This window comes from Macrotis lagotis, chromosome 1 (genome assembly GCF_037893015.1).
Source record: "Macrotis lagotis isolate mMagLag1 chromosome 1, bilby.v1.9.chrom.fasta, whole genome shotgun sequence".
NCBI lineage: Eukaryota > Metazoa > Chordata > Mammalia > Peramelemorphia > Peramelidae > Macrotis > Macrotis lagotis.
The window spans coordinates 678,059,808-678,083,200 of NC_133658.1; the positions used below are offsets into that span (position 1 = coordinate 678,059,808).

General features: G+C 35.2%; 1 protein-coding gene and 1 long non-coding RNA gene across 14 annotated transcripts in view; one reads left to right on the forward strand and one right to left on the reverse strand.

The window, feature by feature from the left end:
- Window positions 1-23,393, reverse strand: part of PPP1R1C (protein phosphatase 1 regulatory inhibitor subunit 1C) — a 206,320-nt gene that overhangs the window by 161,376 nt on the left and 21,551 nt on the right. The window lies entirely within an intron of this gene.
- LOC141507677 (uncharacterized) overlaps window positions 1-23,393 on the forward strand; it is a 105,721-nt gene that overhangs the window by 64,997 nt on the left and 17,331 nt on the right. For 7 of the 12 annotated variants that reach the window (XR_012474229.1, XR_012474233.1, XR_012474232.1 and 4 more), the window contains 4 exons: window positions 755-819; window positions 1,307-1,392; window positions 1,962-2,050; window positions 7,855-7,906. This is a non-coding gene — a long non-coding RNA (uncharacterized LOC141507677). Of the gene's footprint in view, window positions 1-754; window positions 820-1,306; window positions 1,393-1,958; window positions 2,051-7,854; window positions 7,907-12,567; window positions 15,714-23,393 lie in introns of those variants that run through there. The other 5 variants (XR_012474234.1, XR_012474227.1, XR_012474230.1 and 2 more) reach the window with 5 other exon arrangements.

Below are 23,393 nucleotides of genomic sequence, written 5' to 3' on the forward strand. Positions count from 1 at the left end.
AAAGGACAATCAGTCAGGACATCTAAAAGGGGAAAGGCATCAAGAGGAAGGTCCCCAGCACATGAGGTGGACCCATGTCAGGAGGTTTTGAGAGAATTAGGATCATAAATCTTAAAGGCTGAATAGGCATAAATGTGTTGTGATACTATGAGCGGAAAGATTACCCCTATCAGTGAGATGACAGATCCATTGAAATATCTTTGAAAGAAAGGATTCAGAAAAAGATGGGGAGGGAATCCAGTATCAGACAAAGTTCTTAGTAAAAAAATGGAAGAAAAAATAGTAGGTATTCAAGGAACAGAAATTTGTTGAGATAGGCTAATATAACCTATTATAGCCTATTATATTGCCTAATATATCGAAAATATATAGTAAGAAAAAAGAAAAATATATAACAATAATAGTACTTCAAGAAAATGCCTTCTATCTAGTTAAATCATGTACAGTGCACTATATAGTAAGGATAAGACCTAAATTCAAATCCAGTCTCAGATTTATTTCCTAGCTGTATGACCATGGGCAAATCATTTAACCTCTACCTGTCTCAGTTTCCGCATATGTAGATTGGGGATAATAATAACCCTTGCCTCCCAGAATATTTGGAAAAATAAAATAAGCTAATATTTAATCAGTATTTTGCAAACCTTAAAACTAATTTTATTGCTTATTCATTTTTCAGGTTTGACTCTTGGTGACCCCATTTGGGTTTTTTTATGGCAAAGATACTGAAGTAGTTTGTCATTTTCTTCTGCAGGTCATTTTACAGATGAAGAACTGAGGCAAACAGGGTTAAGTGACTTCCCCAGGATGACACAGCTAGTAAGCATCTGAAGTCAGATTTGAATTCAGGAAGATGAGTCTTCCTGACTCCAGGCCTGGTACTCCATCCACTGCACTACCTAGCTTTCTTCTCTACCTTTCTAAATTCTATCTATACTATAAGCCATCTCAAATTTTACCTTGTGAGACTACATACTATTCACCTGGTAAAGAACCCTCTAAATGCTGGCTTTCCATGGTCATCTAAACAAATAGATAAAAGGTATGGATATTTTGTCAAATCAATTTTCCTTCATTTTGTCCTGCAAAAGGAATCTGAGCCTAGTCTGACTTTTGGGATTGACATTGGTTGCTTTCTCTGGCTTCCAATTGCTTAGAAAGGTGACTGGATTAAACTTGAGCTTCCTGACTTTTCTTATGAATGTTCCCTAGCTGATTTACCCACTCCTCTCCTTATTCACCTTAATCCCCTGTGTTGCTCATCAGGAGCCCCTCATGGTTTGCTGATCTTGCCTTATTTCAACAGATTACATTCATCCATCATGTCATAAATTGGAAACTATCATTGAAATACTTGGATGCTGGAGTAGGGGGATGGCTCTGGAGAAGAAAGTGAGGATGGTGACTTTACACAACCCTTACTTAAATCCAATCCACTTGCATGTCATTGCATCATCTCTCTGATGTCATGGTCCTCTTTCAGAATAAAGGACAAACAACAAGTGTTGGGATGGTGGTATAGGAGAAAACTATGCTATACAATAATCAGTTGAAAGAACTAAGAATATCTATTGAGAAGTAAAGGAGATTTATATTGGAAAATGATATTTGTCTTTAAGTATTTGAAGGGCTGCCAAGTGAATGAGGAAGCATCAGACTTTTTCTGACTTACCCATGGAATACAAAACTAGAAACAAGGGGTGAGAGTTATATATAGGTGGATTCAGACAAAATGCAAGGTGGGGGGGGGGGGAACAAACTTGCTTACATAAAGCTTCCCAAAAGTAGAAAGGGCCACCTCTGGTAGTATTACATTCTAACCAGTAGATTTTCCAGCATAGTTTAGACGGCCAATTGTTTGTTAATTGTCCTAGAAAAATTTATTCAAGTACAGGTTAGGCTTATAGGTTTTAAAGTTTCTTCCTCTTGAGAGTCATGACTCTTGATTGTTTCCTGAGCAGGTAAACACAGTTCTGGGAGCAGCAGAATTGATATCTACAGCATAAGACTTTCTCAGACAATCAAACTTTAAACTTCCTTCAAAGCTTTGGTCTGTACCATTCATTCTACAATTAATCCAACACTGCCTTCCTTCCCCCTATTCTTCTGAGCAAAAATGTGTTTGCCCTTATCTTTTTTTAATTATACAGGCTTATCATAGGGCCTGGGATATAAAGGGTGTTTTCTAAATGTTCCTTGATTGATTAATTACCTGCCTTTGTGAATGGTTGTCTCGAACTATTTAAACCTTGCATTAAATATCCAATATCTTTGAAGTTTCAAGGCCAGTCTGGAGTAGTGAACTTAGAATAAGGAATGGAGTTCAATTCCACTATCAGCTGTTTGCCCATGAAGCAAGTCTCTACCTTAGACAAGTCCCTAGCACTTATCTGTCTTATCAACCAATCAACAAATATGCTTTATATAGAGAATAGAGTGCTTAAAGCACTAAGGGACGAAATAACCTTAATACAGATAAATATGCATGAAAAGAGTATCCTGACTGTTGAAGGTCCTGCAACCGGGGCTTAGGGATTCCTAGAGGGGCTGAAAAGGCCTTATACAGATGACATAGCAAAGGGCTTCCAAGTCCTAGAAAAAAAAATAAGCATTCTGAGAAACAGAATTGAAGAGGGAGAGTGGATTTGGAGTCAGGAAGTCCTTAGTTCAAACTTCATCTCAAATACTGACTGGTTTGTGGCACTGAAATTCATTTAACCTCATATATAGAAAATGAGGGGGTTGGATCCAATGACCTGTAATCTCTTCCGATTTTAAATCCATGATTCTATTAGTCAAAGAATGAGTGTATTCCACACATAGGAACACTCAGGGGAAAAGACTTGCAGACAAGAACTGAGTGTCAATAGGAGAATTAGCAAGAAGGTCATTGGTGCTAAACCACAGAGTTTGTGGAGGAAATTACAATGTAATAAAGCTGAAAAAACAGCCAGGATGTGAAGAGTTTTAAAAAGCCAAAAGAGGATCTCATATTCATTCTTGGAAGTAATAAAGACTCAATGGAGTTTATAGGGGAGGGGAGGGACACATGTAGAGGGTGGATTAGAGGAAGGAAGAGACAAAAGACAGGGAGACCAATTAAGAAACTATTACAATCATCGAGGCAAGAGGTAATCAAGGCCTGAACTAGTGGTAGCTGTGTTCATTTTACAGTTGAGGAAATTGAGGCAATCAGAGGTTAAGGGACATGTCCAGCATGGCTTCCAGGAGGTGTGATGGACAGAGGGACCATCTTGGAGTCAAGAAGACCTGAGTTCAAATCCCAGCTCAAATACTAACATTATGACCCTGAGGAAGTAACTTAGTCTTCTTCGCCTTAGTTCCCTAATTGTAAAATGAGCTGGAAAAGTAAATAACAAACACTCTTGCTAAGAAAACCCCAAGGTTCAGAGAATCAGACACAACTGAAATGATTGAACAACAGCGATGACACTCAGAATCTATACCTGCATTTGAACTCAGATCTTTTTATTCCAGGCCCAGGACTCTATTTACTGAGTCCATAAAGCTTTCTTGATGTATATAGTCAGCAAGTAAAGAACTAGTTGATAGAAAGAGACTAAATATTAAAGAGGAAAGGAATTATAATGAAGGTTGTTGTGTGCTCAGAGAAAATGAGATGGGATTAGATCAGGGATCCATCCATGCAGTGAGATTGTGGAGGAGAAGAGGATGTTATTTCCGCCGAATTTCAGGAGTAAAGAAGGAGGGAGTGGCATTGATAGCATGGGCTATGACATGAGTAAGAGAAAAGAGATAGAACAAAGTGAATGAGTGAACTTGGTTTCCTTGGTAAAAAATGAAATAAAGGCCTCATCTAAGAGGACCTAAGTCCTCTACTAATTTATCTATTTACTTTCTATTAAATTATAGACAGAATGGCTTTTTAGTGATGAAAGGCTAATGAAATCATGGATCCTTCATGGAGACAGGAAGCATTGTCTCATGGAAATAGCCCTGACTATGGAGCCAGGCAGTCACAGACCAAGTGCTAGGTCAGCATGGTTTAGTTACAATATGACTTTGGATAACTAATTTAACCTCTCTCTCTCTCTCTCTCTCTCTCTCTCTCTCTCTCTCTCACACTCTCTCTCTCTCTCTCTCTCTCTCTCTCTGCTTTAACTTTTATATTGGACAAATGGACATTGCAATTAAACCACCTTACTACTTTTCACAGAGGTCACTTGAGGACATGAACATGAGCCACTATTATTATCTCTGAAAGCCCTACCTCCCCTGCCCTAGTCCACCCAGAAGGTAGAACTCAAGGACCCAGGGGGAATTAAGTCCCATGAGCTGCTATCCTCTTTCCCTTCAATTCCTTAGAATACCTGCCCAGTTAACAGACCCAGATCTCCATCCAATCAGCTCCAGAGGAAAGCAAGCTCAGGGCTGCCCTCTTGGTCTGATAATCCAGCTCACTCATGGACCCCTCTTCCCACCAACCTTTTTGTTAATTCAGGATTCAAGTTTTCTTACTATAAAGAACAAGATCTTGGGCAGGGGGGAGGGGAGGGGAGGAGCACAGTATCAAGTCAGGAAAAATTATCCTCTGCCAATGCTCCCTGAAGATCACTGAGCCTTTCCATTCACCCTAGAGTGGACCCTTAGGAATACCAGGTCCTTCCATCTGCCTTGTAGCTAAATATTCTAACATATGTTGTCTTACATACTTAGAAGGTGACCTCAAAGATAGAAGGGACAGTCTCAATTTCCTATTTGCATTCCCAAAGTTTAACACAATGTTTGGAGCATAAGTACTTAATAATGCTTTTCATTTTTCATTCATGTTGTCTCAGGTTGCTGGATAATTTAAGACAGAGAAGTTTCTTCCTTTGTATCTTTCACATAGTACCATTTTTAGTAGGTGGTTAATAAACATTTATTGACTTGATTTTTTAATATTTCCTTACAAATGAGAATTAAACAATGTGAAAACTAGATTTTTTTCACATTAATCTAATTTCATTAAAAAATTTCAAGGTTATGTTTTATTTCTAATGAACTCATTCCCTTTAGATGCCATATAGTACTTTGTTTCTATTTCTCTTATAAAGCACTTAATTAACTATTATTTTGCATGATGATTAATTTTGGGTCAAATCTTCCTATTTGTTAAAAAGCTCCATAAAACAGAGATAAGTCATAATTATATATTGTACACCAAAGTACACCATTCCTAAGCCTTCAGTATACCATTCTAGTCACTAGAGGTGACTAACAAATGTTTATTTAATTAAATTGAATCTTAAAAAGAAAAGCGTTGAAAATAAATTAGAAATGGAATTTGTAATTAAGAAACTTGTAGGGCATGACTCTCATTGATTAGGTTGTACCCCATTTCCCAGACTGTGAAGGAGACAAGAAGTCCTATAACTTATACTATGACACTTTAACCTCCACTATTCTCTTCACAGGCACTAATTTAGGGTAACAATTGTTCTTTAGCATCAAGGGGCACATTATTTTGCAGAGTGAAGCTAGGAAACTTAATTTTAAAGTGCTGATTATCCTCTTTCAGAGATCTAGAACATCATAGTCATAGTTCTATTTTGAGAATACGAGTTGTGCTTTTTTTAAACAGTAAATTGATTCTTACCAAAAAAAAAAAAAAAAAAAGAATAACAGAGTTCCTATAGCAAACCCAAATACTACATAATACATGGAGGCTGAAGAATGTTTTTAGCTAAGTAGAGTCAAGGTTTCTAAATTTTTAACCAATTTCCTCTGTTGTTGATAGAAAAGAACTCCTCTTTGTCCTTTTGTAAAAAACAGCATAGTCTGATGGAAAGAACACTACATATCATATCAGCTGGGTTTGAATCTTACCCCTGAGATTTAGCAGAAGTGTAACCTTGGGGATTGTACTTACATACTCTGAGTCCCAATTTCCTCAACTAAAAAAAATGGAGAAAACATATTTGTACTCTGTCTCTCGTTGTCCCAATCTGTTACTTTTCCTCTCAGCTGTTTTAGAGAAGGCACTATGGAAGTACTGAATAATGTGAAGTCATTGTGAGTAGAAAGTGTAAATTCCTTTTTTAAAGACCTATAAATGCTATATAACTTTTTAAAAAAAAAATCAGTTAACTCCATGGAAACCAATAAAAACATCTTGTTGTTAACTAAATGTATATATGTGCATGAGACAGACAGAGAGAGAGAGAGAGAGAGAGAGAGAGAGAGAGAGAGAGAGAGAGGAAGACAGTGACAGATAGAAAGTAGGAGTTAGGTGGAAAGTTTATTTGAATCAAGTGACCTGAAATATGGACACCAGTCATATATTACAGTATAGTATAGTATAGTATAGTATAGTATAGTACAGTACAGTATAGTATTTTATAGTATAGTATAGTATAGTGTAGTGTAGCGTAGCATAGTATTTTATAGTATAGTGTAGTGTAGCGTAGCATAGCATAGCATAGCATAGTATAGTATAGTAATCAGGTTACACTGAAACATCATAATTCAATGACTAGTCAATTTTCAGAAGAAGAAATCAAAACTATCAATAGTCATATGGAAAAATGCTCTAAGTCACTAATAATTGAGAAATGGACATTAAAACAACTAACATTTATCAGTTTGGCTAACATGACAGAAAAGAAATTTTACAAATGGTGATGATGTTAAAAAAGAAATAGTCTATAGGGGGCAGCTAGGTAATGCAGTGGATAGAGTACCAGCCCTAAAGTCAGGAAGACCTGAGTTCAAATTTGACCTCAAACACTTACTAATTACCTAGCTGTGTGACCTTGGGCAAGTCACTTAACCCCATTTGCCTTGAAAAACAAAACCAAACAAAAACAAAAAAGGTCCACCAATGCACTGCTGGTGGATTTGTAAACTGTTCTAACCATTCTGGAGAAAAATATTTATGGCAGTTCTATTTGTGTTAGCAAAAAAAAAAAAACATGAAAATTGAAGAGACGTCCATCAATTGGGGAATAGCTGAAAAAGTTATGAGATATGATTGTGATGGAATACTATTGTGTTATTAAAAATGATGTGGTGGTGGTGGGGCTTCAGAAAAACCAGAGAAGACATATGAAATGATGGAAAGTTAAGTAAGCAGTACAAGAAAAACATTGTACACACTAAGAACAATATTGTAACAAAGATCAATGACTATTGCAGTGGATTCATATTTAAAAATGCTATTTGACTCCAGAGAAAACAATATTATTTAATAAGTGAATATTGTTTTCAGTTTTTCTTATTTTTCTTGCATTTTTTGCAAGGTAGCTAATATGGAATTCTTTTGCATAATTTCACATGAATAATATATATCATATTGCTTGCTTTTTCAATGAGTAGAGGCAAGAGTGAAAAGAGAGATAGAATTTGAAACTCAAAATATTAAAAATGAATGAAACATCACATTCCAAATGATCTTTGGATCTATTTCAACAGTCAATGCCATTTGAGAGCTGCATTGCTTAAGGCAACTAATCTTTAATAAGATTGCAAGAATGGTCAATTTGGCCATCCTTTAATTTCATCACTTAACATTTACAGAGATGCTCAATGCCTGCCCACCCAATCTGGACAGACATCTCCAGAATAAAGTTGTAATCTATCTTTAATAGACTGTCCTTACCATTTTGTTCACATTCTGGTTCAATGGCCTCAAATTCTAGATGTAAATGATCACTTTCAGGCAGAATTACATACTGTTTGTTCATAGTCACCATTTCAATCATATCTCCAAGGATGTGGTAGAGAATAAACATAAATTAATAGTTTATATAATAGTTTACAGATACAAAAGCACTTTCCTCTAAACAAACCTTTGAAGTAAATAATGTGATTATTATCACTTTCATTTTACAGGATGAAGAAACTGAGACTTCTTGAGGCTAATTAATTTGATATTCTCACAAGAGTAAGTAGTCCAGATATATATGTCTTGCCTAAGATGACACAAGTAATGAGTAATAGAATGGGCCTTCAAACTCAGATATTCTGACTCCAGATTCAGTCCTTCTTCCAGCAGTCCACTGAATAATATTTTTAAAACATTAAATCACCAAAAATTTATTTGACTCTTATTGTGTGGAGAGAACCATATTTGGTTCTAGAACTCCTTTTTTGTTGAGGTACACATTTCTTATTTATTTGGGGAAATTGGTTGCATTAATCTATTTCTACAACCAATGATATCATATAATCTGTGCATAAACTAGGCTCTGGAAAAGCAAAACTTTGGTTTATTATAGTTTATAATAGTTTAAAACTATTAAATTGAAATGCAATCCCATGTATATTGCTTGCTCTGATTAATCAGGACTGGTACACTACCTCTCTATGTTAATATTTTTTCACCCACAATAAACACACACACACACACACACACACACACACACACTCTTACCCCACATTGACAGACAACACACTATAACTAAATTGTCACTTAAGATCCTAAAAGGTAGTTATGAGAATGGAAAGGAAAGGAGAGATGAGAAGAAATGGGAAGAGGATTGCTAAGGAGGGATCTGCAGCTGCTCAGAAGTGGCAAAAAAAATCAGGTCTCTACTTTTTCTTACATCAAGTATGATCTTAAGTCAAGGAACTTTAAACTTTCAAGACTATAATTTTTTCAGAATCCCAAATCCTAATGTGATCTTGGGTGAATCAGACACAAATTACATATGACCACCACTATCAGAATTTCTTTTTAAAGTAGGTCTATATACCATTGACAATTCACTCCATCTAAGTTTCTTAAAATGGGACAACTGTATGGTACAATGGGAAAGGCACTGAATCCAAAGTCAAAGTAGAAAGAACCCTGGCACTGATCCCCAAGTTCAAATGCCACTCTTGATAGTCTTATGAACTTGGGTAGTAAGTATCCTATCTAGACCTTAGACTCTCCAACCGTAAAATGAAATGGTTTCTGAGGTCGTTCTAACTCCAAATTCTACAATCTTAAGATCCTTAGACCTGAGTCCAAATGCCATTTCTGATGTTTACTGAGTGACCTTGGACAAATCCATTTAATAGACATGAATCTTGATTTTCATTAAGTAATGGTTTAATAAATGTTTGTTGATTTATTGTCTGAGAAGATTGGACTACATGACCTTTTTTTTTAGGGTTTTTTTTTTGGTAAGGCAAATGGGGTTAAGTGGCTTACCCAAGGCCACACAGTTAGGTAATTATTAAGTGTCTGAGACCAGATTTGAACCCAGGTACTCCTGACTCCAGGGCCAGTGCTTTATCCACTATGCCACCTAGCTGCCCCTAGATGACTTTTGAGATTCCTTCCAGCTCTAAATTATTGGTCCTATGGGCCTAAGCCTGCCTCATCCTGACCTGAACCTGATGCCTTCCATCTTTCTACCCCTTACCATCATCCAGCTAGTTTGAGGACATCATATTGTATTGAAAAGAATAATGAACTTAGAATCTGGATACTTGAGCTTGAATCTTCTCTCTGATATTATTTATTCTTACTAATCCTGGATAAGTAATACAAATAATCTGAATCTCAATTTCTCCATCTGTAAAATGGGGATAATAATGCTTGTGCTACCTCTGAGAAATTTGTTGAAAGAGCTTTGCGACCTTAAAGAATCAAAGAGATGTGAGTTATGGTATATTATGGGGAAATTCCACACCTGTCACATCTACATGCTTCCTGCATAGTCCTGCCTAAAAAATTTCCCTGTGTAACCCTCAGGTTAAAAGACAATTCAAAATGAATAAATAAATGAAGCTAAAATAAAACACTAGTATCATTACTTATTGCCAAAAGACAACAAAGTAACAAATAATAAGTAACAAAGAATCAGCAAATGAAAATTTCTAGGAATAATAGAATTTACTTTGTACTTTTTTTCAAACATGTTGCATTTTCTTTAAATATGTGGACTTTAAAGTTTTAATCTGTGGTGCCTAATACAGTGGTTCACATACACATAATATACACACAATGTAGATACAAGTAGTTGGATTATTGTACCTAAAGCATTTCTGTTTCAGTCTACTGATAAATAGAGTAAAAGTCAAGGTCAGCCTAAAGGAAACTGAAGGAAGATGAGTCTCTTGTTTCCCTCTGAGATATATGGGCGCTTTCTCCATTTTAGTGTCTTGTCTTACAGTTGTCTGATCCTTCTTTCTGGCCCCAACATTCTGTGTGGGGGTGTAGGTGGTGGGGAATGGGATCAGGGTGGGGAGGAGTATGTGGAGGATATAATTATGAGCAAGATACTTAATCTCTCTGATTCTCAGTTTCCCTATCTGTAATATAGTGATGATAATATGTATAGTGCCAATCTCACAGTCCTTATAAGACTCAGACAAGATAGGAAATACAAAGTGTTTTCCAAACTTTAAGGCATCATATAAATACTGTTTTTTCTTTTAAGTGCTTTGGAGACAGAACTTTTGGGACTCCTATCCAATCTTTTCTGAGTTATACTTTGGATATAACTGGTTTCTGCTAATAACATCAATATCAATGTATTAATTTCTCATAGTATCTTACTACTCCCAATAAAATATCTAAGAGAAACCTTAATGATGCCACAACTGATACCCTAAGTCAATTTAATGCAGTGGGGATTCAAGCCATAATGGTAAAAAGATCAGAGAGCAACATGGGAAACTTTTTTATCTCCTCAAATCACAACTATTCCTTCAACCCATTGTTATCAAACTTTATTAAAATTTCTTCAGAATTTAATTCTCATCTGCTTGTTCATCTGGTTCATATTTAAGTTCTTTCCAAAATTCAGGCTTATTTGGGGTTTTCTCCCATGAATTACTTCTAAATTCATTCATTAAAGAAAGCAAAACAATTCTTAAGACTTTAGTTAATCCTCTTGGAATAGTCAACTTCAATGGAAGCTTATAAAAACCAGTTGGCCTATAGAATCATTGGCAGAGATTTCAAAGATGGCTAAGCCTCCAATTCTCCTGGATTCTTCTTTGATGCAAAGGAATGACTCTATTTGTAGGAGGGATGAAAGTAGGATTAGAATGGTAGTTCTGAAATGGGAAGCTTGGCTATGAATCATAGAGTTTTAATGTATGAGGGCCTAACCCAAAGTAATGATGAGATAAAAAAAATTAACAGACACTAATAAGGCAAGAATAGTTACTTACATTTATTATAGCACCTTCACCTCAATAATATAGCATGATAGGCTAGCAGAAGTATTGTTATTCACATTTTTAAAATGAGCAAGCTTAGACCTACAAAATATAGAGTTGCCAAAATGAAAAAGCAAATAAATGTAACAGTTGGATACTAAACTCCAGTCTTCTTTCTCCAATGTCTAGCATTCACCCTGCTATAGAATAGAAGTTTATTATAAAATCATTAAACTTTTAAAATTTCAACTACAAGGATCTGTAATTTCTTTAAGGAGCATAGAAGGCAGGGAGCAAGAAATATTCTTTCCAAATACATGGGATACTCCTGCATGGAATAGTAAGTTTTAATGAACTATTACAGCCATAAATTGGTACAGGAAATAAATAGATACATACTAAATAGCTAAATAGCTAAATTAGCAAATATAGAAATGAATAAAACAGACAAAATCAAATAATCATCCAGTAAGCAACTTTCTGGTAATGACTATAGCTATATTTATCTAATATTATCCTTTGATTTAAGATACAGCTACCTCCCACTCATTGTCAAAAACAAAGGAAAACTATGAAAACAAAATGAGATATTTAGTACTAATTTTTAAACTACCTATAAAGTTTAAGGAACTAAGAATCTTATCATTCCGCTACAGTTGAATTGAGTCAATTTCTTTTCAACTTTGTGTATACTTTGTTTTACCCAGCTAGAGGACATATCTTTTATATTTTAAATGATCAATAAATTCCATCCAATGATAGAAAAGAAATTTCAATTAATGCACCAAGCATATTTTCTAAATTGAAAGTTTCACTCTCTCTGAAGACCCTCAATGACAAAAAAGAAAAAGTAATCAGAAAAATACACCTATGTTATATAATAAGGGTAAAACAAAATGTTACCATCAAATTAAGTTAGTCCAAATTCATATTTTCCCAATGTCTCAAAAGAGGACCTGACCTGCTAAACTAAAGTTATCCAGATAATAAAATAGACAATTGTTGAAGAATTTTTTAAATGCCTAGAAGAGAACAGAAGGCAGACATTAGCAAGACATTTGAAACATGTGCTAAATATGTATGTATATGAGGGTGTATGATACATACACATATACAAAGAAGCAGCTAGAAGTGGATAAAATCAGGAAGATGATTTGGTCTCAGAGATTTACTAACTATGTGACCTTTCATCACTTAAACTATTTGCCTCAGTTTCCTCAAGTAAAATGGAGATAATAAGAGTACCTTCTTCCCAGGGTTATTATAAGGATCTTATAAAGCACTCAGGTATGGAGTAAGTGCTATTATCATTATTGTCTTCATCATCATTATCAACATCAATATTTACCCAAGTTCTACATATTCGATGTTCATAGTTTCTCATGCAATCTGTTAATCTGTTTTTTTTTTAAATATGGAAATTTTATTTGTTTGGTGTTTTTCCAGGTTCAGAAGGTGGATGCAGAAGAAATAGGCACTTATTAAGCTCTTACTACATGTCAACTACAGTGCTGAGTGCTTCACAAATAACTCATTTGAGCCTAAGGACCTTGGGGAGGGAGATGTTATCATTTATTTATTTGTTTGTTTGTTTTTGTTTTTTTTAGGTTTTTGCAAGGCAATGGGGTTAAGTGACTTGCCCAAGGCCACACAGCTAGGTATTTAGTAAGTGTCTGAGGCCAGATTTGAACTCAGGTACTTCTGATTACATGACCAGTGCTCTATCCACTGAGCCGCCTAGCCGCCCCTAGAGATGTTATTATTATCCCCATTTTACAGTAGAGTAAAAACTGACTTAATGAATAAATATCTAATACTGAATTTGAACTCAGATCTTTTTACTCCAGGACCCAGCACTCTACTGAATTATCCAAATTCACGCTAACAATAAAAATTATCAAAGCAAAAATTATAGACCCTATGATAAAAAACAAACAAAAAACCACACAAACAAAACTATAGCAAACAATTCTTTCCCCCCTCCCCCTAACATTTTTATTCTTCTTTTTCTATTTGTGGAATAGGTATACCACAATGAACAACAGAGTCATGAGGGAAAGGGAGCTAAGTAACCTGATCCTGACATTACTACTTTTCTTTGGCCCATAGTTTAGGCTTTGTTCTTTGCTCAAGCCATTAAGTTTCTTGTCTTTTTGTAATACTTCAGATATTTCAGGAGAGCTCGTGCAGGGTGGAGCTTCAGGCTCTTTGCCAACTTTTATCTCACTTTTCCTAGCACATATGGCCTCACCTGCATGTTTCAACACATTTGTCTAATACTAGTTATCCACTGTGGGTTTGAAGACATTATTAACCAAAGAAAAAGAAAAAAGTTCTTCTATGGAATTTTCTAAGCCTTGAGGCAAATTTTTAGCATTGCCTTTTTTGTTTGTCCATGCAAATTTTGCTCGTACCCATCTGTGCCAATAGTTTATGGCACCCAGATGTCCTGCCAGCTTCCTTCCCATTTTAAGGATCCAAACACAGCCTATGCCTAAAATTTGTTCATTTGAAGCACTTGTTTTTAGAGAGACAGCATTTCACACATGACAAGATGGAGATACTGTGGGAATTTCTTTCTCAAAGTACTGAGCCAGATATATACAAAATTTTCATTTTGAATTTAAACCATTGGAAAATTATATTTCAGAAGTCACAGCTACTAGCCAAAAAGTGCTGTTAAAAATGAAATGAAAAATGGCTTCCAGACACTAAGGCTCTATTTTTAACAAGGCTAGCATTTTCCAACTAATGTGTGTTATTTGGCCCAAAATATTTTTGATTGTTTGTCTCATGTTTCGAAGGGCACAGGGTCACAAAGAGTAAGACATGACTGAAATGATTCAACAACAAAAAACAGAGAGTATACAATGAATTGGGCCAAGCACGTAAACAAATGGTTTGTTTGGGTGACTTATGTATACAACTATCTCTGCTCAGCTCCAGGAACCAAGTTACCAGCATAACCACTCTAACTGACTGAAAGTACAACTGGGGCCTTTTCTATGAAATTATCAATTTTCACCCCCTTATCTTCATCATTCAATAATTTCACCCACTTGTTATGATTTTCATCTCAAATATCTTTTTATCTGATTACTATTTTTTGTTAAGGTAGTGAAAAAGATAACAGTTTAAAATGGCATTGAATCCTATATGCCTCCATTGTTAGAAGTTTGATACAGGCCAAGGTCAGTTATAAATGTTATTTCAACATATGCATCAATATATGGCAGCAAGGAGTCCCTTTAATAATAAATAACAGATGTGTTGAACATGCAGCCAACATTAGAAAATGACCTGGAACCATATTAAAATGTGAATTGAAATTATAATGTAATTGTAATTCAAATATAATAAAATAAATAAAAATGCAATAAGATATAGATAATATCACATTTTAAAACTAAGTAACTATGTGATCTTGTAGGGATCTTTACATAAGATTATTATTGTCCAGTCATTTTCAGTTATGTCTGACTCTTTGTGACCCCATTTGGGGTTTTCTTGGCAAAGATACTAGAGGAAACTGAGACAAATAGGGTTAAGTGACTTGTCAGGGTCATAGAGATAAAAAATGTCTTTAGAACTTAGGAAGATGAGTTTTCCTGATTCCAATATTTTTGCCTTAAAAACCCCAAATCGGGTCACAGAGTCACACGACTGAAAACAGCTGAGCACAGCAATAACAAACAAATGATGTAAAAGAAATGTGCTGTGCTATGTGGGGAGTGTCACTTGGAAACAGATAGAAGAGAACTCATTATGGCCAGCCCTTAAGTCTTTGCTCATGTATGCTATTTTTCACCCATTTTTATTAGTTACTTCAGAGAACAAACCCATATAACGGAGACAAATTACTGGGCTTTTTGGAACATATCTTATGACCCAGACTATCTTAGACTTGGACTAAATCAAAAATCTCATTTTTTTTTTTTTGGATAATGATACACTGTGTAGCAGTGTTTCTTTTAAAGATTAGCAGTTGTAATGGATGTTCTTTTGGTTATCTTGAAGTCTATAGAAACAAACATCAGTGTAATTAAAGCAATAATTATCAAGTAAACAATCCATCTTTTATTAATAAATTATGTTTATCCTTAGATAATCACTAACAAATTATTTTAATGACAGAGAATCTCTTACTGGAGCATTACTTCCAGAAAGGTTAGAAATATTGTAGTATAAACTCAAAGATCATAGCTCTAGAGCTGAAAGAATAACACACCTAGTCCAACTCCCTCATTTAACAGCTGAGAAAAATGAGCTTTAGAGACTTGCCCAGGATCACAAAAGTAGCAAGCAGAATTTAAAGACAAATCTCCTGATTCAACAACCAGTTTTCTTTGCCTTGGACCACACTCTATCACCATAGTTACATGAAAATTTTAATTCTTTGTCTGCATTATTAGAACTACAATGTCCTAATCTTGGAAGTAACAGCTCCATGACATTCAGAACTGGTAGTGCCTCTTCTGTACAATTAATTCTGAGCACTACATTTTGAAAATGGCAACTCTGGAAAACTGGGGTATCCATAGAGAAAATTGACCAACATGATCTGGAAACCATGCTACAAAGAGAATGTTGAAGAAGCTTGGGCTGTATACCATCAATTGTGAAATGATCATTATTTTCAAACATTCATAGAAATGAATGTGAAAATCTAAATTGTATTTACCCTTTCCCTTCCCCAATTATGTTTGTCTTCCTTTCACATAACTTCCAGGGAAAATAGGGACATTAACTGTTGAGCTATATACATATTTATATCTTTATCTTCTCTCTCTCTCTCTCTCTCTCTCTCTCTCTCTCTCTAAATATATATATATATATATATATATATATATATATATATATATAGTTTCTTCTATGTGATATTTAAGGGTATAAATAGGGTCAATCTATGAATCTATGGAAGTTTATAGGGAGATAGGTCTTAAATCAATATAAGGAAAAACTATCCAATGATTGGATCCCATCAATGAAATAGACTGGTTTTTTGAGAAAATGATTCCCCCCCCACTATTGAAATATTCGTTTTCTTATGTATGTAAGAACATTAATATATGAATGTAACAGACTTCCAGACCATGAAACAAATTTTGAATTTTGGATTCTGTTCAGTGTAATATAATATAAAACAAGAGTTCTAGTAATGAAACCAGTTGGCCAAAACAATTTTACAAAGATTTGCAAGATTTCCAAGGAAGCAATTAAATTATTCCTGTGAGAGAAAACCTGATAGCAGGATCATGGATGAATTATTATATAATGTAGAAGTCATTCAGTGTATTAATAATCACCCAAATGATGAAAGCATGAAAAAATAAACAGAACAAGGACCTAATCAGACTCTGTCTCAAAATAATAAAGCAGCTGGAGTGTAGCAATTTGAAACCAGTTTTGCATTTTTAAAATGACCTGCAAATAATCCCCTGGGGTCAAAGTCAGTTATTTCTATGGTGCTCTTGTGTAAAGAGTGAGGCTAATAGGGTAAAAAGTGCAAGGTCTACACAGAACATTACTTTCTTTCCTTGGATTCATCTTGTTCTGTTGACATTGATCATTTATACATACAAATCAATCCAAATCCGAGCTTTCAGAGGAAGGAAGGCATTGTGAATCAGTAAATGTTTGGAGTACCTGGCAAACTTCTTGATCCAGGGTGTCTGACTACAAGGCTGTTACTATTAACTCATTCTTTCTAATAAAAAAAAAGTTCAAGAGGATTAGATACTACAGAAAGCATCCTTTTATAATGTAAGAAAATTAGAAGAAATATAGCCCCCATTTGCCTATTATTATTATTTCAAATGTATGCCTGAGCATCTGCATGTTCTCACTTTCTCTTTTTTATTTTTTGTCTTTCTCTTTTTCCTTTCCTTAAGAGACCTTACATACAGTTCTTGCTTTAATAGTCTTGAATGGAACTATTAAATGTTTTGCAATAAAAAAGAAGCTCAATGCAAAGGCTCATAGATTTAGATGGAAGAGCTATTAGGGGTCAACTTGTGTAACACCCTCATTTTACAAATTGGGAAACATAAGTCCAAAGGATGAAGAGACTTGAATGAGGTAACAAAAGTGGTAAACAACACACCCAGGCTTTAAGCCCAAACTCTACAATTGAAAATCAAATGTTATTGTTATTGTTGTTTTCCCCACCATACCAACACTGCTTCTTAGCATCTAGTTCTTCTCATCATATTCGATTTGCTGATATATTTTATAACCAGATTAGAGTATCTTTTTTTTAAAAAAAAGAACAAATCAAATTGGTAGTACCTACTATACAAAATCCAGACTGTATAATATCATCTAGAATATGGAAAGATCCAAGTTTAATCAAGTTAAGCAAAACCAACTTCAGGATTTCAGTCCAAGGTTACAAATTCAATTTTAAAAAATCAATCCAGAGAAATGCTCACATGATGGCATTTTTATATTAAAATACTGAAAACATTGACTCAAAACATCTTGTGCTAAAGTCTAGTATTGAGGGACTCAAGAAGATTTCTCCCCCTTTTTTCTAAGCACTCAGCAACCTTCATTAGGTAGCTTCAAGGATAGTTCCTTCAGAGGCCTAGTCTGGGATTTTGCAGAGTCAAGGGAAAAATGGTACATTTTTTTCATTAGAATATGCATATGTAAACTGCCAGTCCTCAATAAAATAATGCAACAGGTGACTCTATATTGCTGTTCTGATAATGAAGTGAATTTTCGAACCCTATAGGCAATCACATTCCTTTTAGAAGAGATATTCAGTCCTTCAAGGCTCACAATGTTCTCATCCTGATTGCTGTCTAAAATTCTTTGTGACAGCATGCCAGTCTAAGGGCCTCAAGTGCTAGACTTTTCATTGTCTCGATCTTCCAAATGGATGCAATCAGTTGCACATGGGAAAAATATCATGTCCAACTCACTATGACCCTCTTTGGAATTTTCTTGGCCAAGATACTAGAGTGGTTTGTCATTTCTTTCTCCAGTTCATTGTACAGATGAGGCAAATAGAGTTGCACACCTAAGTAACTAAGCCCAAATTTGAACTGAGGAAGATGAATCCAGGTCGAGAGTTTTATCCACTGGGCCACCTACCTGCTAGAAAGGACTAGTAGTGAATAGAATTTAGTAACTACCTGGACATGATGGTTAAGGAAGAGGAAAGAATCTAAGGTCATGCTAAGATTTCAGATGTGGGAGATGATGTGAGGGCTGGCATCACAGACAGAAACAATGACCTCAGGTTTAAGAAGTCTGAGGTGTCCAAAGCACCATTCCCACAACAGTCCTATGGGGGAACTCCTGCAAATCATCAGCTTATTTTAAAGATGAACTCAGATCCAGAAGGGTTTTGAGTTCTCCCAGTCACCCAAATCATCAACATCAGAATAGAGAATCAAACCAAGGCTTCTTGACTTCAAATCCAGGACTCTTTATAGGACAGCACATTTATATCTGGACACTTTTGTGTTTTTAAAGCACCTTAACCCAAAAGGGGTGGCATGAGTCTACCTTATGAGTCAGAGATTAATTTTTTTCAGGGAAAGAAGTTTTCAAAACATATACCAAAAGAAGTCACTTCATATATGATCATCCCTGCAGAAAGTTTTAATAGAGCCCCTACTTATTCATTTCACAAACCTTGTTGTATATTTATTATGTTCAAGATATTAAGGAAGGGAAGGAAACACACCTAAGCTAGGATAAAGAGGGACCTAGATTTTTAAAATTTCTTCAGCTTTTAACAGAATGTCTTCCATAGGGGGTGGCTAAGTGGTGCAGTGGATAGAGCACCAGCCCTGGAGTCAGGAGTAACTGAGTTCAAATGTGACCTTAGACACTTAATAATTACCTAGCTCTGTGGCCTTGGGCAAGCCTTGCAAAATAAAAGCCCCTTGCCTTGCAAAATAAAAAAAAAAAAAAGAATGTCTTCCATAGCAGCTAATGCTCTTGAACTTGTTTCTTTTGATTAGAAGTTGTTTGTGCAAGGTACTAGACAAATATTATCTCATTAGAGCTTTAGAATAATACTAGGAGGTGGGTGCTATTATTATCCTCATTTTGCGGCTGAGGAACCTGTGGAAAACAGAAGCTAAGTGATTTGCCCAGTCATACATCTAGAAGGATCTGAGGCTAAATTTGAACTCTGGTCTTCCCTAACTCCAGGCCTAGTGCCTATATTCCCTGACCCACCTCGTAATTTCTAGGTATACTTTAGGGAGCAGAAAGATGTAAGAGATACTGCCTTCATCCTCAAAAGAATGTATAGAGAAGCAACATGGCATGACAAAGAGACAGACAGATGCGAAGAGATAAAGTGATACAAGGGCAGAGAGACAGAGATTCAGGTCTGAAACAGGAAATATTTGAATTCAAATCATGTCTCTGACAAATAATAGTTGAGAGACCCAAGAGAACTTCCCCCACCCCAAACTAAAACTGCATGGATTTTTGCAAATCAGCATTTTCTCACTTGGAATTCCCATAACCACTAAAATCCAAGATCTGCATTTAAAAGCCAACAGTTCATAATTCTGTGGGGGATAGGAGCCAAGATCTGTTTAGTAGTAGTAGTAGTAGCAGTAGTAGCAGTAATAGTGATAATAATATATGATCAAAAGCCCTAAGGGAGCTACAAACAAAGTAAGGTGAGAATTCAGAAGAAGAGGAGATTAGGAAACAGTGGAGGTCTCACAGAGAAGGGGGGAGCATTTGAACTGGACCTTGGAGCATGGGTGGAATTTCAAGAAACCAAGACTGAGGCATTCTCATAATGTGAAATAATAAGCAACATTCTAGTTCCTATTTTCTACACAAAGAAAAAAGCCAGAAATGATCATATTGTATTAAGAGCAAAACCAAACAAAACCCCAAAATAAAACTAAAACAAAACCCAAATAACCAAAAAAAAAAATCCATAGCAAAAAAGCAAATATGGCACCATTCACCTTCAAAGCAAAGAAGGGAATGAGCAAAAAAAAAAAATATTTCAATTAAGGTGGAGTAGGAAAGTGTATCTTGGATACCTCAGAAATTAAAGATTTCTGAATGTCAAAACTATTTGGGGACCATATCTAAGCAAATTCCCTTCCTTCAAGAAAAACATTACTTTGGTTGCAGAAATTTAATAAGGCAGCCTACTTGGAGCAAGAGAGTAAGTTAATTTGTTCTGACTGAAAGGGCTAAAAGGAGAATAATAGCTGACATTTATATAGCACTTGTAAAATTTGTAAAGCACTTTATTTGTTATCTTATTTGATTCTGTGACATAAATATTACAGATATTATAGATGAGGAAATGGAACTCAAGGAGAATGATTTTGCCTAGCATTTCACAGGAAGCACATAGCTAGGACAGGACACAAACCTAGTTCTCTCTAAAGTCTAATCTAATAGCTTTTGTTCTTTGTCACACATTGATCATTCCTCACTCACATCACTTAGCTCTTTAACTGTCTTATTATCAAGCTATTATTCAATAGCCTCTACCCTAAAATCCCTCGCTCTCATGACTTCCACCATTCCCACTTCGTTAATCAATAGAAACATAGATTTAGAATTGGAAAGAACTTTACAGGCTAATAAAGACCTTCCTCCTCCTTTTCAAATGAGGAAATTGAGGCAAAGAGAGGTTAAGTTACTTGCCCAGAACAACACAATAAGTATCTAAATCAGGATTTAAACTCAGATATATCTGACTCCAAGCCCAACATTTTCTCCGCTGAACTCCCAGATGCCCTTAAAAGTCTGATGCTTTCCCAGCTCAGTTATTCTGATATTCTATATCATTTTATCAGCTCACCTCATGTATCTTCAACCTCTCCTCCACTGGTTCCTCCCTAAAATATATAACCTGTAAATACATTCTCCCAATCCTTAAAAATTAAAAAAAATTCCATTGACTTTTATTTTGTCAAACTACCTTCCCAGCTATCTCCTCCATTTTCCCAATAAACAAAAAAATCACCTACAACAGAGCTTCTCACTTCCTTACTACCTATTCTCAATTGCTTGAAATTTATCCATCCCACCTCCTCACTCAAGAAAAACTGCTTTCTCAGGGAGCAACCAATAATCACCTAATCATCACATGCAATAACATTTTAGTCCTCATTTTCTTTGACCTCTCCTCCTTAAACATTTAACAGTATTTGCTATTCAGAGATCCTCAGCTCTTTAGCTTTCCTCTTAATTCTAATTGTTCCTTCTCCATTTACTTTACTAAGTCCTCATCTTCTCCTGAAAGAAAAATGTTACCCAAGATTCTGTCCTTCATTCTCTTTTCATTTCTTTCTTTATTTTTTCCCTTAATCATCTCATTTACTTTCATTTGCTCCCATTCTTTCAATTACCAGCCCCATACAGATAACCCCAAGATCTATACCTCCAAGCTCAAATTTTCAATTGTATATAAGGTTTATTCATATGGGTATACCACCAGTGCTCACATACTGATGCCGGACTAATCTTTTTAGGCATAAATTTAATCATGTTAATCATTCAGAAAGACTCGATGACTCCCTATGGCCTATGAAGAAAATTCAGAATCTTTTGTTCAACATTCAAGATGATCCATAATATATTGTCACCTTTTTCATCTACCCTTATCTCATATTACATCTTTCTGTGATCTCTACTACTCAGACAAGGTGAAAGACTGTTTTCACAGCTACCATCTTAGTTTATGCCTTCATAACTTCAAATTCACCAGAACTTCAAAATCAACTTGTCTAAAGGGATCTTTCTGCATTTTCCCTAGACCTGTCCCCTTTTTGTGTGTTTTATTTCTGCCAGTCTCCTATACTGAAAACTTAAAGTATTCTCTGAAACTTCTCTGTATCTCTCAACCCTCATATCAAATCAGTTGCCAAGTCTTTCAATTTCACCTTTCCAATATCTTTCGCATTTCTCTTTTCCTTCATATTTTCACAGCCACCACCCTAAAATAAGATCTCATTATTATTTTCCTAATCACAAACCTAATTTCTGGCAGGCCTATAAAAAGTTATTTAGCTTCCTGATAATCCTGTCTCCTTCCATACCTGGTTTTCTTGAATACTGCTATTAGACTAATCTTTCTTGTACATAGATCTAATCATGTTGGATCTGGACTCAAGAAGTTTCAGTATTTATTGACTCTCAGGTAAAATTAAGGTTAAAAAAATCTTTTCTTCTCATTCAAGAAGTTTAATAATTTGTTGTAATTCTATCTGGTTTTCTTTCACATTATTCTTTTCTGTGACCTCTATTATGTAGGCAAAATGGATGGCTCCTTTCCCACAAACACTATCATTGGTCATTCTGTCATCACTTCTCTATTATAATGTCAATCTTAATGGATTTCTCTTTCCCTTAAATTTCTCTCCAATCAATTTTCCACACAGTTGTCGAAGGAATTTTCCTTAAAGTGAATCTGACCATATTCTTCTCTTATTCAGTAAATACTCAAGGTTCCTTATTTCCTCTAAGATCAAATTCAAATTCTGTTTGCTTTTTAAAACCCTTCACAATCAGATTCCAACTATTTTTCCAGTCACATTGTACATCATTTCTATTCCTGTAATTTGTGATCTAGATCTTTTCTCTATTCCTCACACATCGTGCTACATTTTTTTATCTTCATGTTTTTCCAGTGGCATCCCCTTTTCTCCTTTCAAGATGAAGCTTTAGCATCACTTTCATCATAAAACCTTTCTTGATCCTCTCAAATGCTAGTGCCTTCTTTTGTTAAGTATCTTATACTTATCTACTTAGAATTTATTTATATGGATTTTCTTTTAGGTTATCCTGTAAACACTTCTTCCCCCTCCCCCATTGGAATATAAAGTCTTCGAAAGTAGAAACTTTTGCCTATCACAATACCTGGCACATAGTAGGTGCTTAATAAATATTTAGTGAGTGGTGTATTGATTAGGTGAGCATGCCCTGCTCTTAGTTTTCTCATCTACAAAATGAGGGATTTAGATCAGATAACAATCTCTAAGAACCTTTCTAGCTATAAATCTTTCATTTTAAAAGTCCAGAATCACTTCCATGGCAGACTGACACGTTGGAGTAGAACATTTCTAGAGGAGTGTAATCTAACATAAATTTTTTCAAAACCAGATATGAATCAATGCATATTTTATTCTAAGACTATCAGAATTAAACAAATATTGATTTGGATATTATTATGCCAATGAACAGGCACATTCCTGATTGGCATTCACATGATAGAAAAGAGCTAGAGGAAAGTCTCAGCATATTAGTGGACCACCCCCCCACCACCA